This window comes from Dasypus novemcinctus, chromosome 2 (assembly GCF_030445035.2).
Source record: "Dasypus novemcinctus isolate mDasNov1 chromosome 2, mDasNov1.1.hap2, whole genome shotgun sequence".
Taxonomy (NCBI): domain Eukaryota; kingdom Metazoa; phylum Chordata; class Mammalia; order Cingulata; family Dasypodidae; genus Dasypus; species Dasypus novemcinctus.
Window position 1 is genome coordinate 131,919,598 of NC_080674.1, and position 5,116 is coordinate 131,924,713.

The window sequence follows — 5,116 nt, forward strand, 5'->3', positions numbered from 1 at the left end:
TTTGTTGAGTTATATGGTAATTCTATATTTAACTTTTAAAGGAAACACAATACTGCTTTCCATAGTGGATGCATCATTTTGCATTACCATCAACAAAGGACGAGGGTTCTAATTTCTCTGCATCATCTCCAACACTTGTTATTTTCCATTTTAAAAATGATAGCCATCCTAGTGAGTGTGCAATGGTATCCCATTGTGGTTTTGATTTGCGTTTTCCTAACGGCTAATAGTGTGGAGCAACTTTTCATGTGGTTATTAGTCATTTGCATATCATCTTCTGAAAATTGACTGTTCCAGTCCTTTGCCCATTTTTAAATTCTTTTGTCTTTTTTATCATTGAGTGTAAGGGTTCTTCATTTATTCTGGATATTAAACTCTTTTTAGATTTATGATTTGCAACTATTTTTTCCTTGTCTGTATATTATTTTTTTCACTTTTTTGATAGTGATCTTTAATGCACAAATGGTTCTGATTTTGATGAAGTTGAACTTATCTATTGTTTATTGTGTTGCTCATGGTTTTGGTGTTATGTCTAATAATCCAGTGCTAAGTTCAAGGTCATGAAGATTTTCTCCTATATTATCTTCTAAAGGTTTTACAATTTTTGCTATTATATATATAGGTCCTTCATCCATTTTAAGTTAATATCTGTATATAGCATTAAGGTAGTTCCCCAACTTCAATTTTTGTATCTGCATATCCAGTTTTTGCAGCACCAGTTGTTAGAAAGTATATTCTTTCCCCATTGCATGGACTTGGTACCCTTGTCAAAATCAACTGGCCATAGGTGTGTGGGTCTATTTCTAGTCTTTCAATTCTATTTAATTGATCTATATCCTTATGCCAGTACCACACTTTTTTAAAAAAAAAACTTTTTTACTGTAGCCTTGTAGCAACTTTCAAAATCAAGGAGCATGTGTTTTCCAACTTTGTTCTTTTTCAAAATTGTTCTGGCTGTACAGGTTTCCTTGTAGTTCCATATGAAGTTCCATATGGCTTTTCCATTTCTGTCAAAAAGGCTATCAGGGGAAGCGGACTTGGCCCAGTGGTTAGGGCTTCCGTCTACCACATGGGAGGTCTGTGGTTCAAACCCCAGGCCTCCTTGTCCCGCGTGGAGCTGGCCCATACACAGTGCTGATGTGCGCAAGGAGTGCCATGCTATGCAGGGGTGCCCCCGCATAGGGGAGCCCCATGCACAAAGAGTGCATCCCATAAGGAGAGCTGCCCGGAGCAAAAGAAAGTTCAACCTGCCCAGGAATGGCGCTGCACACACGGATAGCTGACTCAACAAGATGATGCAACAAAAAGAAACACAGATTCCCATGCTGCTGATGATAACAGAAGTGGGCAAAGAAGAACACACAGCAAACAGACACAGAGAACAGACAACTGGGGGAAGGAGGTGGGGGGGGAGAGAAATAAATAAAATAAACCTAAAATTTAAAAAAAAAAGGCTGTCAGAATTTTAATAGGGATTACAATATATGTAGATCACTTTAGGTCATATTGGCATCATATTGGCATCTTCCAGTCCATGAACATTGGATGTCTTTCCATTTATTCAGGTGTTATTTAATTTTTTTCAGAAGTGTTTTGTAGATTTCTGTGTACAAGTCCTTGCGTCCTTGTTTAAATTTATTCCTACTTATTTTTTTCTTTTAGATGCTGTCATGAATGGAATTGTTTTCTTAATTTCCTCCTTGGATTGTTCATTATTAGTGTATAGACACATTTTTTTTTCATGCATTGATCTTGTACCTGCTACTTTGCTGAATTTGGTTATTAGCACTAACAGCTCTCTTGTGGATTCCTTTGGATTTTCTATATATATATATCATGCCTGTGGATAGAAACAGTTTGACTTCTTCCTTTCTAATTTGTATATCTTTTACTTTTTTTTTTCTTGCTTAGTTGCTATAGCTAGAATTTCTAATACCATGTTGAATAGCAGTGGTGAAAGTGATCAACTTTGTCTTGTACCTGATCTTGGCGGAATGTTTCAGTTGTTTACCCTTGAGCATGCTGTTAGCTGTGCATTTTTCATAAATGGGCTTTTTCATTTTAGGGTAGTTCCCTTAAATTCCTCATTTTCTGGTGTTTTAATCATGAAAGGGTGTAGAATTTTTTTCCATACACACAGTCTGGCTTATTGGCGCATCATACATGCACACAAACATTCCAATATCCAGTCTTTACATGGGACTTACAGATTACTTCCTTGTCTCTTTTATCTAGTATCATCAGTCTGTGCTCTATTCATTTTTTATTTTAGGATGAAGGTTTGCAAGAGGCCGGCACTAAGTTTAGGAATCTGGAAGAAGTGCTAGGTCCTGCTTCCCTGTCTTCACAGTTCTCTCCATAGATTCCTGTCCCTCTTCAAAGGCTCCTACAGGGCAGAGGTCTAAATAACTCCACTTCCTTTCTCTGCTACAGCTCAAATCCCAAACCTATTGTCTGCATGTCATCCTTCTTACCTCTGTCCTCTTCCTGAGACTTACAGAAGGCTAGGACTCTGATGAAACTCAGCTGAGGTGTTGGTGTCATTGGTAGGCTCTCTGCTGGAGTTGTGCTAAGCTGTAGCTCTCCCCTGGGCAGCCATGCTAAATCAAGATCTTTCATACTTCTGTCCATCAGACCAGCAAGCATGGGCCAGTAGAGTCAGGTGTGGGGCATCCTTGCCTCTCATGTCTACCTCATACCAAATGAACAACTATGTGAAGATAACATTGGCCATGGCACTAGAGAGTTACAGAGCTGTTCACCCATCTCCATCCCTATATGTCTCGCTCACTACTTCCTTGGGACTGTGCACCAGCAGCATCACCAGCAATTGCATGTCATCTTCCACCACAGCCCAAACATTTGCTGCCCCAGAGGCACATCTGAGCTTGGCAGGGGTGCCAAGAAGAGCTTCTGCTTGAAATTGGCATGTATCCAATATGCCTCCTCCTTTCTGAAAGCTTAAGGCCCTGGCTTTGTCTAGCCATCCAGGACTTTCTCCCAGACATTGTTGAGTAGGACATTGGCTATCACAGTCATGATAGCTAACAGCTCAGGTAGTCAGTCATTGAGGTCAAGGGAGTGCACTTGGGGCAGGTGGGTCTCCAGATGCTGGTAGATTCCTAACCACTCAGTACACTTCAGGACACGTGGTCAATACACAGATTGCTACCATGAACTGTGCAGACTGCTTACATAGCCAGAGCAGCATTTTGATACCCTAGTCAAGTCTTATCTTTGGCACTGCTGCAGCCCAGCAGATCAGTGAAGATCTGGGCCTGTGCACTCTGTACCCATTGTTCCTGTTTCTCTGCTTTGGAGACCTCAAAGTACCATGTTTGCCCAGTGAGGGACCCCGCCAGAACTTCAAATGATTCCTCTGCATCTGTGCCTACACCTAGCTGTGTGTTACTCTGCTTCAAGGCCAGCTCATTGGCAAGGGGCCTGGTGCCTGGATATGCAGCAGGTGTGGCTCAGGGCAGCTGCTTCCCTGATACTTTCCTATTGTCTGCAGCAGGTAAATTTCCTTGACATAGATGTTCTGCATATATTCATGCTGGCTGGAGTGGGAGGTGAACAGCTCGTTGCCACAGAGCATCATGAACTTTTTCTTTAACTCCTTATTCAGGGACTTGCTGCTCCACTTCAGCACAATGCTTGATGGGAATGGTGTGGCCACTCCCCATACTGTCCATGTTGTACTCTGTAGCCTTTTTCTCCTGGTTCAAGTCCAACGTGAGGCTGTTGGAGTGCGCTTAGACTCCTTGTGGTTGGGTGTGGGGGTGGAGGGGACAGCAATGGTCTCCATACACAGCTCCTGCTGGCTGGCTAATGCTGGGATATGAGGAAGAGTAGTTACTGAAAGTGCTGCTGCCACCATTGGTGATGTTTGGTGGGCACCGCAGGGAGGGAGCTGGCGTGCCTGCCGAGTGGCTGGGTGTGTTAGGCAGTGACTTGTAGGATCCAATGGCCAGTTGCTTCTTCTTCCACAAGCCTACTACTTTCTGTGCCATGTCCTGGAAAACATGCTTCAGTTTTAGCTTGTTGGTTGCACAAGGCCTATAATAGTTATAACACTTTAGGTCTGTGGAGAATTTGTGGACCCTAATGGGGTTGAGGGGTCACAGCACTGATGGCATCATGAGTATGCACCAGGACCATGAGCACCTCGGCAGGAAGTAGTTATCCAGGTCTGGAAGCTGATTTCATCTGCCAGGCAGAATACAAGCACTGCAGAGTCCACCCAGGTGGTAAACTACCACTCAGGGGGCCTCTGTCATCCTGGATCAGCAGCAGATAACTGATCATCTATCACAGTCTTCTCCTTAACTGACCTCCTTCAAGGGACTATTCCAGGATGTAGGTCCCTGTCAGACAGTGTGCTTTAAGTCCCCCTTCCCATTGGACAGGTTTCCCCACAATGCCTCTTTAAGCTCCAGCAGAGAACGTCTCAGAGACCACTCCTGGCCTTTCACAAACAAGTCTCTACCAGGTAGCTCATGATTTTCACACAAAGCTCTCAGTTTTTTCATAGACTCCAGAGAGGCCCACAGCCTGTTGCAGCTGTGCCATTCCCTGGGCCCCTTGGCCTGAGGGCAAGAAGTGCCATGGGGGAAACGGACTTTGGCCCAGTGGTTAGGGCGTCCGTCTACCACATGGGAGGTCTGCGGTTCAAACCCCGGGCCTCCTTGACCCGTGTGGAGCTGGCCATGAGCAGTGCTGATGCACGCAAGGAGTGCTGTGCCACGCAGGAGTGTCCCCCGTGTGGGGGAGCCCCACGCGCAAGGAGTGCGCCCGTGAGGAAAGCTGCCCAGTGTGAAAAGAAAGTGCAGCCTGCCCAGGAATGGCGCCGCCCACACTTCCCATGCCGCTGATGACAACAGAAGCGGACAAAGAAACAAAAGGCAGCAAATAGACACCAAGAACAGACAACCAGGGGAGGGGGGGAAATTAAATAAATAAATAAATCTTTAAAAAAAAAAAAAAAGAAGTGCCATGGGGTGTGACTGGGTCCCCAGTGTAGCCCTCAGCCATGGCCCAGGCGCCAGGCCCTCTTTTCACGTGGCTTTGGGCCTCGGCTGCCTCTTGCTCCTCACAGGGGCCCGGGGACTGGCGG

General features: G+C 44.9%; 1 pseudogene; it reads right to left on the reverse strand.

The window, feature by feature from the left end:
* Positions 1–2,494: 2,494 nt before the first annotated feature.
* Positions 2,495–4,460, reverse strand: LOC101438695 (arf-GAP with GTPase, ANK repeat and PH domain-containing protein 3 pseudogene; annotated as a pseudogene).
* Between the last annotated feature and the right edge of the window lie 656 nt (positions 4,461–5,116).